Below are 12,500 nucleotides of genomic sequence, written 5' to 3' on the forward strand. Positions count from 1 at the left end.
GAAGCAAAGATGTGAGCTTGTTTGCTTATCAATAACCAAATTCTTGATTCAGTTTTTACAGAAAGTATATTTATCGTCTAAAGCACCGCAATCAGTAAACAAACCATTGCTCATAAATGACCTCGTGGCGCAACGGTAGCGCGTCTGACTCCAGATGAGAAGGATACGTGTTCAAATCACGTCGGGGTCAATTACCATTTTGAAGATGAAATTTACCAAATGAAACACCATAAAAGAAACAAATTGCCAAGTCTGTCATCCACCTTCTGTAATGTGATATTTGCTCACAGGGATAACTATATCACCTGCACAGTTTCATAATAAATGCCCATTCTGCTCATTTCTCATAATACTTATACAAAAAATACCCAGTTAATTTGACATCACCATATCTTGACATTGAAGCATACTCTGTACTCTTGGTTTCTTTATGATTAAGTTTTGTTTCATATTGCATCATTTCAATTCCGGTCACTTACAACTTCAAAATTTTACATAAGTGCTAACACCAACAATTACTTTATTTTGTAAGACATTTAGAAGTAATTTGATTTTTTTGATCAATTTTTCCTTTCAGCTTACTTATTTTGCTAAGAATAATGACTACATTTAAGGAAAGACAAACAGTCATATTCTTTGGTTATGGAAGCAAAGATGTGGGCTTGTTTGCTTATCAATAACCAAATTCTTGATTCAGTTTTTACAGAAAGTATATTTATCGTCTAAAGCACCGCAATCAGTAAACAAACCATTGCTCATAAAATGACCTCGTGGCGCAACGGTAGCGCGTCTGACTCCAGATCAGAAGGTTGCGTGTTCAAATCACGTCGGGGTCAATTACCATTTTGAAGATGAAATTTACCAAATGAAACACCATAAAAGAAACAAATTGCCAAGTCTGTCATCCACCTTCTGTAATGTGATATTTGCTCACAGGGATAACTATATCACCTGCACAGTTTCATAATAAATGCTCATTTCTCATAATACTTATACAAAAAATACCCAGTTAATTGGACATCACCATATCTTGACATTGAAGCATACTCTGTACTCTTGGTTTCTTTATGATTAAGTTTTGTTTCATATTGCATCATTTCAATTCCGGTAACTTACATCTTCAAAATTTTACATAAGTGCTAACACCAACAATTACTTTATTTTGTAAGACATTTAGAAGTAATTTGATTTTTTTGATCAATTTTTCCTTTCAGCTTACTTATTTTGCTAAGAATAATGACTTTACATTTAAGGAAAAACAAACAGTCATATTCTTTGGTTATGGAAGCAAAGATGTGGGCTTGTTTGCTTATCAATAACCAAATTCTTGATTCAGTTTTTACAGAAAGTATATTTATCGTCTAAAGCACCGCAATCAGTAAACAAACTATTGCTCATAAATGACCTTGTGGCGCAACGGTAGCGCGTCTGACTCCAGATCAGAAGGTTGCGTGTTCAAATCACGACGGGGTCAATTACCATTTTGAAGATGAAATTTACCAAATGAAACACCATAAAAGAAACAAATTGCCAAGTCTGTCATCCACCTTCTGTAATGTGATATTTGCTCACAGGTATAACTATATCACCTGCACAGTTTCATAATAAATGCCCATTCTGCTCATTTCTCATAATACTTATACAAAAAATACCCAGTTAATTGGACATCACCATATCTTGACATTGAAGCATACTCTGTACTCTTGGTTTCTTTATGATTAAGTTTTGTTTCATATTGCATCATTTCAATTCCGGTCACTTACAACTTCAAAATTTTACATAAGTGCTAACACCAACAATTACTTTATTTTGTAAGACATTTAGAAGTAATTTGATTTTTTTGATCAATTTTTCCTTTCAGCTTACTTATTTTGCTAAGAATAATGACTACATTTAAGGAAAGACAAACAGTCATATTCTTTGGTTATGGAAGCAAAGATGTGAGCTTGTTTGCTTATCAATAACCAAATTCTTGATTCAGTTTTTACAGAAAGTATATTTATCGTCTAAAGCACCGCAATCAGTAAACAAACCATTGCTCATAAATGACCTCGTGGCGCAACGGTAGCGCGTCTGACTCCAGATGAGAAGGATACGTGTTCAAATCACGTCGGGGTCAATTACCATTTTGAAGATGAAATTTACCAAATGAAACACCATAAAAGAAACAAATTGCCAAGTCTGTCATCCACCTTCTGTAATGTGATATTTGCTCACAGGGATAACTATATCACCTGCACAGTTTCATAATAAATGCCCATTCTGCTCATTTCTCATAATACTTATACAAAAAATACCCAGTTAATTTGACATCACCATATCTTGACATTGAAGCATACTCTGTACTCTTGGTTTCTTTATGATTAAGTTTTGTTTCATATTGCATCATTTCAATTCCGGTCACTTACAACTTCAAAATTTTACATAAGTGCTAACACCAACAATTACTTTATTTTGTAAGACATTTAGAAGTAATTTGATTTTTTTGATCAATTTTTCCTTTCAGCTTACTTATTTTGCTAAGAATAATGACTACATTTAAGGAAAGACAAACAGTCATATTCTTTGGTTATGGAAGCAAAGATGTGGGCTTGTTTGCTTATCAATAACCAAATTCTTGATTCAGTTTTTACAGAAAGTATATTTATCGTCTAAAGCACCGCAATCAGTAAACAAACCATTGCTCATAAAATGACCTCGTGGCGCAACGGTAGCGCGTCTGACTCCAGATCAGAAGGTTGCGTGTTCAAATCACGTCGGGGTCAATTACCATTTTGAAGATGAAATTTACCAAATGAAACACCATAAAAGAAACAAATTGCCAAGTCTGTCATCCACCTTCTGTAATGTGATATTTGCTCACAGGGATAACTATATCACCTGCACAGTTTCATAATAAATGCTCATTTCTCATAATACTTATACAAAAAATACCCAGTTAATTGGACATCACCATATCTTGACATTGAAGCATACTCTGTACTCTTGGTGTCTTTATGATTAAGTTTTGTTTCATATTGCATCATTTCAATTCCGGTAACTTACATCTTCAAAATTTTACATAAGTGTTAACACCAACAATTACTTTATTTTGTAAGACATTTAGAAGTAATTTGATTTTTTTGATCAATTTTTCCTTTCAGCTTACTTATTTTTCTAAGAATAATGACTTTACATTTAAGGAAAGACAAACATTCATATTCTTTGGTTATGGAAGCAAAGATGTGGGCTTGTTTGCTTATCAATAACCAAATTCTTGATTCAGTTTTTACAGAAAGTATATTTATCGTCTAAAGCACCGCAATCAGTAAACAAACCATTGCTCAAAAATGACCTCATGGCGTAACAGTAGCGCGTCTGACTCCAGATCAGAAGGTTGCGTGTTCAAATCACGTCGGGGTCAATTACCATTTTGAAGATGAAATTTACCAAATGAAACACCATAAAAGAAACAAATTGCCAAGTCTGTCATCCACCTTCTGTAATGTGATATTTGCTCACAGGGATAACTATATCACCTGCACAGTTTCATAATAAATGCCCATTCTGCTCATTTCTCATAATACTTATACAAAAAATACCCAGTCAATTTGACATCACCATATCTTGACATTGAAGCATACTCTGTACTCTTGGTTTCTTTATGATTAAGTTTTGTTTCATATTGCATCATTTCAATTCCGGTCACTTACAACTTCAAAATTTTACATAAGTGCTAACACCAACAATTACTTTATTTTGTAAGACATTTAGAAGTAATTTGATTTTTTTTGATCAAATTTTCCATTCAGCTTACTTATTTTGCTAAGAATAATGACTACATTTAAGGAAAGACAAACAGTCATATTCTTTGGTTATGGAAGCAAAGATGTGGGCTTGTTTGCTTATCAATAACCAAATTCTTGATTCAGTTTTTACAGAAAGTATATTTATCATCTAAAGCACCGCAATCAGTAAACAAACCATTGCTCATAAATGACCTCGTGGCGCAACGGTAGCGCGTCTGACTCCAGATCAGAAGGTTGCGTGTTCAAATCACGTCGGGGTCAATTACCATTTTGAAGATGAAATTTACCAAATGAAACACCATAAAAGAAACAAATTGCCAAGTCTGTCATCCACCTTCTGTAATGTGATATTTGCTCACAGGGATAACTATATCACCTGCACAGTTTCATAATAAATGCCCATTCTGCTCATTTATCATAATACTTATACAAAAAATACCCAGTTAATTTGACATCACCATATCTTGACATTGAAGCATACTCTGTACTCTTGGTTTCTTTATGATTAAGTTTTGTTTCATATTGCATCATTTCAATTCCGGTAACTTACATCTTCAAAATTTTACATAAGTGCTAACACCAACAATTACTTTATTTTGTAAGACATTTAGAAGTAATTTGATTTTTTTGATCAATTTTTCCTTTCAGCTTACTTATTTTGCTAAGAATAATGACTTTACATTTAAGGAAAAACAAACAGTCATATTCTTTGGTTATGGAAGCAAAGATGTGGGCTTGTTTGCTTATCAATAACCAAATTCTTGATTCAGTTTTTACAGAAAGTATATTTATCGTCTAAAGCACCGCAATCAGTAAACAAACCATTGCTCATAAAATGACCTCGTGGCGCAACGGTAGCGCGTCTGACTCCAGATCAGAAGGTTGCGTGTTCAAATCACGTCGGGGTCAATTACCATTTTGAAGATGAAATTTACCAAATGAAACACCATAAAAGAAACAAATTGCCAAGTCTGTCATCCACCTTCTGTAATGTGATATTTGCTCACAGGGATAACTATATCACCTGCACAGTTTCATAATAAATGCCCATTCTGCTCATTTCTCATAATACTTATACAAAAAATACCCAGTTAATTTGACATCACCATATCTTGACATTGAAGCATACTCTGTACTCTTGGTTTCTTTATGATTAAGTTTTGTTTCATATTGCATCATTTCAATTCCGGTAACTTACATCTTCAAAATTTTACATAAGTGTTAACACCAACAATTACTTTATTTTGTAAGACATTTAGAAGTAATTTAATTTTTTTTATCAATTTTTCCTTTCAGCTTACTTATTTTGCTAAGAATAATGACTTTACATTTAAGGAAAGACAAACAGTCATATTCTTTGGTTATGGAAGCAAAGATGTGGGCTTGTTTGCTTATCAATAACCAAATTCTTGATTCAGTTTTTACAGAAAGTATATTTATCGTCTAAAGCACCGCAATCAGTAAACAAACCATTGCTCATAAATGACCTTGTGGCGCAACGGTAGCGCGTCTGACTCCAGATCAGAAGGTTGCGTGTTCAAATCACGTCGGGGTCAATTACCATTTTGAAGATGAAATTTACCAAATGAAACACCATAAAAGAAACAAATTGCCAAGTCTGTCATCCACCTTCTGTAATGTGATATTTGCTCACAGGGATAACTATATCACCTGCACAGTTTCATAATAAATGCCCATTCTGCTCATTTCTCATAATACTTATACAAAAAATACCCAGTTAATTTGACATCACCATATCTTGACATTGAAGCATACTCTGTACTCTTGGTTTCTTTATGATTAAGTTTTGTTTCATATTGCATCATTTCAATTCCGGTCACTTACAACTTCAAAATTTTACATAAGTGCTAACACCAACAATTACTTTATTTTGTAAGACATTTAGAAGTAATTTGATTTTTTTGATCAATTTTTCCTTTCAGCTTACTTATTTTGCTAAGAATAATGACTACATTTAAGGAAAGACAAACAGTCATATTCTTTGGTTATGGAAGCAAAGATGTGGGCTTGTTTGCTTATCAATAACCAAATTCTTGATTCAGTTTTTGCAGAAAGTATATTTATCGTCTAAAGCACCGCAATCAGTAAACAAACCATTGCTCATAAATGACCTTGTGGCGCAACAGTAGCGCGTCTGACTCCAGATCAGAAGGTTGCGTGTTCAAATCATGTCGGGGTCAATTACCATTTTGAAGATGAAATTTACCAAATGAAACACCATAAAAGAAACAAATTGCCAAGTCTGTCATCCACCTTCTGTAATGTGATATTTGCTCACAGGGATAACTATATCACCTGCACAGTTTCATAATAAATGTTCATTTCTCATACTACTTATACAAAAAATACCCAGTTAATTTGACATCACCATATCTTGACATTGAAGCATACTCTGTACTCTTGGTGTCTTTATGATTAAGTTTTGTTTCATATTGCATCATTTCAATTCCGGTAACTTACATCTTCAAAATTTTACATAAGTGTTAACACCAACAATTACTTTATTTTGTAAGACATTTAGAAGTAATTTGATTTTTTTGATCAATTTTTCCTTTCAGCTTACTTATTTTTCTAAGAATAATGACTTTACATTTAAGGAAAGACAAACAGTCATATTCTTTGGTTATGGAAGCAAAGATGTGGGCTTGTTTGCTTATCAATAACCAAATTCTTGATTCAGTTTTTACAGAAAGTATATTTATCGTCTAAAGCACCGCAATCAGTAAACAAACCATTGCTCAAAAATGACCTCATGGCGCAACGGTAGCGCGTCTGACTCCAGATCAGAAGGTTGCGTGTTCAAATCACGTCGGGGTCAATTACCATTTTGAAGATGAAATTTACCAAATGAAACACCATAAAAGAAACAAATTGCCAAGTCTGTCATCCACCTTCTGTAATGTGATATTTGCTCACAGGGATAACTATATCACCTGCACAGTTTCATAATAAATGCCCATTCTGCTCATTTCTCATAATACTTATACAAAAAATACCCAGTTAATTTGACATCACCATATCTTGACATTGAAGCATACTCTGTACTCTTGGTTTCTTTATGATTAAGTTTTGTTTCATATTGCATCATTTCAATTCCGGTCACTTACAACTTCAAAATTTTACATAAGTGCTAACATCAACAATTACTTTATTTTGTAAGACATTTAGAAGTAATTTGATTTTTTTGATCAATTTTTCCTTTCAGCTTACTTATTTTGCTAAGAATAATGACTACATTTAAGGAAAGACAAACAGTCATATTCTTTGGTTATGGAAGCAAAGATGTGGGCTTGTTTGCTTATCAATAACCAAATTCTTGATTCAGTTTTTACAGAAAGTATATTTATCGTCTAAAGCACCGCAATCAGTAAACAAACCATTGCTCATAAATGACCTTGTGGCGCAACAGTAGCGCGTCTGACTCCAGATCAGAAGGTTGCGTGTTCAAATCATGTCGGGGTCAATTACTATTTTGAAGATGAAATTTACCAAATGAAACACCATAAAAGAAACAAATTGCCAAGTCTGTCATCCACCTTCTGTAATGTGATATTTGCTCACAGGGATAACTATATCACCTGCACAGTTTCATAATAAATGCCCATTCTGCTCATTTATCATAATACTTATACAAAAAATACCCAGTTAATTTGACATCACCATATCTTGACATTGAAGCATACTCTGTACTCTTGGTTTCTTTATGATTAAGTTTTGTTTCATATTGCATCATTTCAATTCCGGTAACTTACATCTTCAAAATTTTACATAAGTGCTAACACCAACAATTACTTTATTTTGTAAGACATTTAGAAGTAATTTGATTTTTTTGATCAATTTTTCCTTTCAGCTTACTTATTTTGCTAAGAATAATGACTTTACATTTAAGGAAAAACAAACAGTCATATTCTTTGGTTATGGAAGCAAAGATGTGGGCTTGTTTGCTTATCAATAACCAAATTCTTGATTCAGTTTTTACAGAAAGTATATTTATCGTCTAAAGCACCGCAATCAGTAAACAAACCATTGCTCATAAAATGACCTCGTGGCGCAACGGTAGCGCGTCTGACTCCAGATCAGAAGGTTGCGTGTTCAAATCACGTCGGGGTCAATTACCATTTTGAAGATGAAATTTACCAAATGAAACACCATAAAAGAAACAAATTGCCAAGTCTGTCATCCACCTTCTGTAATGTGATATTTGCTCACAGGGATAACTATATCACCTGCACAGTTTCATAATAAATGCCCATTCTGCTCATTTCTCATAATACTTATACAAAAAATACCCAGTTAATTTGACATCACCATATCTTGACATTGAAGCATACTCTGTACTCTTGGTTTCTTTATGATTAAGTTTTGTTTCATATTGCATCATTTCAATTCCGGTAACTTACATCTTCAAAATTTTACATAAGTGTTAACACCAACAATTACTTTATTTTGTAAGACATTTAGAAGTAATTTAATTTTTTTTATCAATTTTTCCTTTCAGCTTACTTATTTTGCTAAGAATAATGACTTTACATTTAAGGAAAGACAAACAGTCATATTCTTTGGTTATGGAAGCAAAGATGTGGGCTTGTTTGCTTATCAATAACCAAATTCTTGATTCAGTTTTTACAGAAAGTATATTTATCGTCTAAAGCACCGCAATCAGTAAACAAACCATTGCTCATAAATGACCTTGTGGCGCAACGGTAGCGCGTCTGACTCCAGATCAGAAGGTTGCGTGTTCAAATCACGTCGGGGTCAATTACCATTTTGAAGATGAAATTTACCAAATGAAACACCATAAAAGAAACAAATTGCCAAGTCTGTCATCCACCTTCTGTAATGTGATATTTGCTCACAGGGATAACTATATCACCTGCACAGTTTCATAATAAATGCCCATTCTGCTCATTTCTCATAATACTTATACAAAAAATACCCAGTTAATTTGACATCACCATATCTTGACATTGAAGCATACTCTGTACTCTTGGTTTCTTTATGATTAAGTTTTGTTTCATATTGCATCATTTCAATTCCGGTCACTTACAACTTCAAAATTTTACATAAGTGCTAACACCAACAATTACTTTATTTTGTAAGACATTTAGAAGTAATTTGATTTTTTTGATCAATTTTTCCTTTCAGCTTACTTATTTTGCTAAGAATAATGACTACATTTAAGGAAAGACAAACAGTCATATTCTTTGGTTATGGAAGCAAAGATGTGGGCTTGTTTGCTTATCAATAACCAAATTCTTGATTCAGTTTTTGCAGAAAGTATATTTATCGTCTAAAGCACCGCAATCAGTAAACAAACCATTGCTCATAAATGACCTTGTGGCGCAACAGTAGCGCGTCTGACTCCAGATCAGAAGGTTGCGTGTTCAAATCATGTCGGGGTCAATTACCATTTTGAAGATGAAATTTACCAAATGAAACACCATAAAAGAAACAAATTGCCAAGTCTGTCATCCACCTTCTGTAATGTGATATTTGCTCACAGGGATAACTATATCACCTGCACAGTTTCATAATAAATGTTCATTTCTCATACTACTTATACAAAAAATACCCAGTTAATTTGACATCACCATATCTTGACATTGAAGCATACTCTGTACTCTTGGTGTCTTTATGATTAAGTTTTGTTTCATATTGCATCATTTCAATTCCGGTAACTTACATCTTCAAAATTTTACATAAGTGTTAACACCAACAATTACTTTATTTTGTAAGACATTTAGAAGTAATTTGATTTTTTTGATCAATTTTTCCTTTCAGCTTACTTATTTTTCTAAGAATAATGACTTTACATTTAAGGAAAGACAAACAGTCATATTCTTTGGTTATGGAAGCAAAGATGTGGGCTTGTTTGCTTATCAATAACCAAATTCTTGATTCAGTTTTTACAGAAAGTATATTTATCGTCTAAAGCACCGCAATCAGTAAACAAACCATTGCTCAAAAATGACCTCATGGCGCAACGGTAGCGCGTCTGACTCCAGATCAGAAGGTTGCGTGTTCAAATCACGTCGGGGTCAATTACCATTTTGAAGATGAAATTTACCAAATGAAACACCATAAAAGAAACAAATTGCCAAGTCTGTCATCCACCTTCTGTAATGTGATATTTGCTCACAGGGATAACTATATCACCTGCACAGTTTCATAATAAATGCCCATTCTGCTCATTTCTCATAATACTTATACAAAAAATACCCAGTTAATTTGACATCACCATATCTTGACATTGAAGCATACTCTGTACTCTTGGTTTCTTTATGATTAAGTTTTGTTTCATATTGCATCATTTCAATTCCGGTCACTTACAACTTCAAAATTTTACATAAGTGCTAACATCAACAATTACTTTATTTTGTAAGACATTTAGAAGTAATTTGATTTTTTTGATCAATTTTTCCTTTCAGCTTACTTATTTTGCTAAGAATAATGACTACATTTAAGGAAAGACAAACAGTCATATTCTTTGGTTATGGAAGCAAAGATGTGGGCTTGTTTGCTTATCAATAACCAAATTCTTGATTCAGTTTTTACAGAAAGTATATTTATCGTCTAAAGCACCGCAATCAGTAAACAAACCATTGCTCATAAATGACCTTGTGGCGCAACAGTAGCGCGTCTGACTCCAGATCAGAAGGTTGCGTGTTCAAATCATGTCGGGGTCAATTACTATTTTGAAGATGAAATTTACCAAATGAAACACCATAAAAGAAACAAATTGCCAAGTCTGTCATCCACCTTCTGTAATGTGATATTTGCTCACAGGGATAACTATATCACCTGCACAGTTTCATAATAAATGTTCATTTCTCATACTACTTATACAAAAAATACCCAGTTAATTTGACATCACCATATCTTGACATTGAAGCATACTCTGTACTCTTGGTGTCTTTATGATTAAGTTTTGTTTCATATTGCATCATTTCAATTCCGGTAACTTACATCTTCAAAATTTTACATAAGTGTTAACACCAACAATTACTTTATTTTGTAAGACATTTAGAAGTAATTTGATTTTTTTGATCAATTTTTCCTTTCAGCTTACTTATTTTTCTAAGAATAATGACTTTACATTTAAGGAAAGACAAACAGTCATATTCTTTGGTTATGGAAGCAAAGATGTGGGCTTGTTTGCTTATCAATAACCAAATTCTTGATTCAGTTTTTACAGAAAGTATATTTATCGTCTAAAGCACCGCAATCAGTAAACAAACCATTGCTAAAAAATGACCTCATGGCGCAACGGTAGCGCGTCTGACTCCAGATCAGAAGGTTGCGTGTTCAAATCACGTCGGGGTCAATTACCATTTTGAAGATGAAATTTACCAAATGAAACACCATAAAAGAAACAAATTGCCAAGTCTGTCATCCACCTTCTGTAATGTGATATTTGCTCACAGGGATAACTATATCACCTGCACAGTTTCATAATAAATGCCCATTCTGCTCATTTCTCATAATACTTATACAAAAAATACCCAGTTAATTTGACATCACCATATCTTGACATTGAAGCATACTCTGTACTCTTGGTTTCTTTATGATTAAGTTTTGTTTCATATTGCATCATTTCAATTCCGGTCACTTACAACTTCAAAATTTTACATAAGTGCTAACACCAACAATTACTTTATTTTGTAAGACATTTAGAAGTAATTTGATTTTTTTGATCAATTTTTCCTTTCAGCTTACTTATTTTGCTAAGAATAATGACTACATTTAAGGAAAGACAAACAGTCATATTCTTTGGTTATGGAAGCAAAGATGTGGGCTTGTTTGCTTATCAATAACCAAATTCTTGATTCAGTTTTTACAGAAAGTATATTTATCGTCTAAAGCACCGCAATCAGTAAACAAACCATTGCTCATAAATGACCTCGTGGCGCAACGGTAGCGCGTCTGACTCCAGATCAGAAGGTTGCGTGTTCAAATCACGTCGGGGTCAATTATCATTTTGAAGATGAAATTTACCAAATGAAACACCATAAAAGAAACAAATTGCCAAGTCTGTCATCCACCTTCTGTAATGTGATATTTGCTCATAGGGATAACTATATCACCTGCACAGTTTCATAATAAATGCCCATTCTGCTCATTTCTCATAATACTTATACAAAAAATACCCAGTTAATTTGACATCACCATATCTTGACATTGAAGCATACTCTGTACTCTTGGTTTCTTTATGATTAAGTTTTGTTTCATATTGCATCATTTCAATTCCGGTAACTTACATCTTCAAAATTTTACATAAGTGCTAACACCAACAATTACTTTATTTTGTAAGACATTTAGAAGTAATTTGATTTTTTTGATCAATTTTTCCTTTCAGCTTTCTTATTTTGCTAAGAATAATGACTTTACATTTAAGGAAAAACAAACAGTCATATTCTTTGGTTATGGAAGCAAAGATGTGGGCTTGTTTGCTTATCAATAACCAAATTCTTGATTCAGTTTTTACAGAAAGTATATTTATCGTCTAAAGCACCGCAATCAGTAAACAAACTATTGCTCATAAATGACCTCGTGGCGCAACGGTAGCGCGTCTGACTCCAGATCAGAAGGTTGCGTGTTCAAATCACGTCGGGGTCAATTACCATTTTGAAGATGAAATTTACCAAATGAAACACCATAAAAGAAACAATTTGCCAAGTCTGTCATCCACCT

General features: G+C 33.2%; 20 non-coding genes across 20 annotated transcripts; all 20 read left to right on the forward strand.

Moving 5' to 3' along the window:
* Positions 1 to 118: 118 nt before the first annotated feature.
* TRNAW-CCA (transfer RNA tryptophan (anticodon CCA)) lies at positions 119 to 190 on the forward strand. The gene has a single exon. It is a non-coding gene; the product is annotated as a tRNA-Trp (tRNA).
* A 574-nt stretch (positions 191 to 764) lies between these two features.
* On the forward strand, positions 765 to 836 carry TRNAW-CCA (transfer RNA tryptophan (anticodon CCA)). Its single transcript has one exon. It is a non-coding gene; the product is annotated as a tRNA-Trp (tRNA).
* A 566-nt stretch (positions 837 to 1,402) lies between these two features.
* TRNAW-CCA (transfer RNA tryptophan (anticodon CCA)) lies at positions 1,403 to 1,474 on the forward strand. The gene has a single exon. It is a non-coding gene; the product is annotated as a tRNA-Trp (tRNA).
* Positions 1,475 to 2,047: 573 nt separating this feature from the next.
* Positions 2,048 to 2,119, forward strand: TRNAW-CCA (transfer RNA tryptophan (anticodon CCA)). The gene has a single exon. It is a non-coding gene; the product is annotated as a tRNA-Trp (tRNA).
* A 574-nt stretch (positions 2,120 to 2,693) lies between these two features.
* Positions 2,694 to 2,765, forward strand: TRNAW-CCA (transfer RNA tryptophan (anticodon CCA)). Its single transcript has one exon. It is a non-coding gene; the product is annotated as a tRNA-Trp (tRNA).
* Positions 2,766 to 3,331: 566 nt separating this feature from the next.
* TRNAW-CCA (transfer RNA tryptophan (anticodon CCA)) lies at positions 3,332 to 3,403 on the forward strand. Its single transcript has one exon. It is a non-coding gene; the product is annotated as a tRNA-Trp (tRNA).
* Positions 3,404 to 3,977: 574 nt separating this feature from the next.
* On the forward strand, positions 3,978 to 4,049 carry TRNAW-CCA (transfer RNA tryptophan (anticodon CCA)). The gene has a single exon. It is a non-coding gene; the product is annotated as a tRNA-Trp (tRNA).
* Positions 4,050 to 4,625: 576 nt separating this feature from the next.
* On the forward strand, positions 4,626 to 4,697 carry TRNAW-CCA (transfer RNA tryptophan (anticodon CCA)). Its single transcript has one exon. It is a non-coding gene; the product is annotated as a tRNA-Trp (tRNA).
* Positions 4,698 to 5,272: 575 nt separating this feature from the next.
* On the forward strand, positions 5,273 to 5,344 carry TRNAW-CCA (transfer RNA tryptophan (anticodon CCA)). Its single transcript has one exon. It is a non-coding gene; the product is annotated as a tRNA-Trp (tRNA).
* A 573-nt stretch (positions 5,345 to 5,917) lies between these two features.
* On the forward strand, positions 5,918 to 5,989 carry TRNAW-CCA (transfer RNA tryptophan (anticodon CCA)). The gene has a single exon. It is a non-coding gene; the product is annotated as a tRNA-Trp (tRNA).
* A 566-nt stretch (positions 5,990 to 6,555) lies between these two features.
* On the forward strand, positions 6,556 to 6,627 carry TRNAW-CCA (transfer RNA tryptophan (anticodon CCA)). The gene has a single exon. It is a non-coding gene; the product is annotated as a tRNA-Trp (tRNA).
* Positions 6,628 to 7,200: 573 nt separating this feature from the next.
* On the forward strand, positions 7,201 to 7,272 carry TRNAW-CCA (transfer RNA tryptophan (anticodon CCA)). Its single transcript has one exon. It is a non-coding gene; the product is annotated as a tRNA-Trp (tRNA).
* Positions 7,273 to 7,848: 576 nt separating this feature from the next.
* On the forward strand, positions 7,849 to 7,920 carry TRNAW-CCA (transfer RNA tryptophan (anticodon CCA)). The gene has a single exon. It is a non-coding gene; the product is annotated as a tRNA-Trp (tRNA).
* Positions 7,921 to 8,495: 575 nt separating this feature from the next.
* Positions 8,496 to 8,567, forward strand: TRNAW-CCA (transfer RNA tryptophan (anticodon CCA)). Its single transcript has one exon. It is a non-coding gene; the product is annotated as a tRNA-Trp (tRNA).
* Positions 8,568 to 9,140: 573 nt separating this feature from the next.
* Positions 9,141 to 9,212, forward strand: TRNAW-CCA (transfer RNA tryptophan (anticodon CCA)). Its single transcript has one exon. It is a non-coding gene; the product is annotated as a tRNA-Trp (tRNA).
* Positions 9,213 to 9,778: 566 nt separating this feature from the next.
* Positions 9,779 to 9,850, forward strand: TRNAW-CCA (transfer RNA tryptophan (anticodon CCA)). The gene has a single exon. It is a non-coding gene; the product is annotated as a tRNA-Trp (tRNA).
* A 573-nt stretch (positions 9,851 to 10,423) lies between these two features.
* TRNAW-CCA (transfer RNA tryptophan (anticodon CCA)) lies at positions 10,424 to 10,495 on the forward strand. The gene has a single exon. It is a non-coding gene; the product is annotated as a tRNA-Trp (tRNA).
* Positions 10,496 to 11,061: 566 nt separating this feature from the next.
* TRNAW-CCA (transfer RNA tryptophan (anticodon CCA)) lies at positions 11,062 to 11,133 on the forward strand. Its single transcript has one exon. It is a non-coding gene; the product is annotated as a tRNA-Trp (tRNA).
* Positions 11,134 to 11,706: 573 nt separating this feature from the next.
* Positions 11,707 to 11,778, forward strand: TRNAW-CCA (transfer RNA tryptophan (anticodon CCA)). Its single transcript has one exon. It is a non-coding gene; the product is annotated as a tRNA-Trp (tRNA).
* Positions 11,779 to 12,353: 575 nt separating this feature from the next.
* Positions 12,354 to 12,425, forward strand: TRNAW-CCA (transfer RNA tryptophan (anticodon CCA)). The gene has a single exon. It is a non-coding gene; the product is annotated as a tRNA-Trp (tRNA).
* The last annotated feature ends 75 nt before the right edge of the window (positions 12,426 to 12,500 follow it).

This window comes from Pseudophryne corroboree, chromosome 6 (assembly GCF_028390025.1).
Source record: "Pseudophryne corroboree isolate aPseCor3 chromosome 6, aPseCor3.hap2, whole genome shotgun sequence".
Lineage (NCBI taxonomy): Eukaryota > Metazoa > Chordata > Amphibia > Anura > Myobatrachidae > Pseudophryne > Pseudophryne corroboree.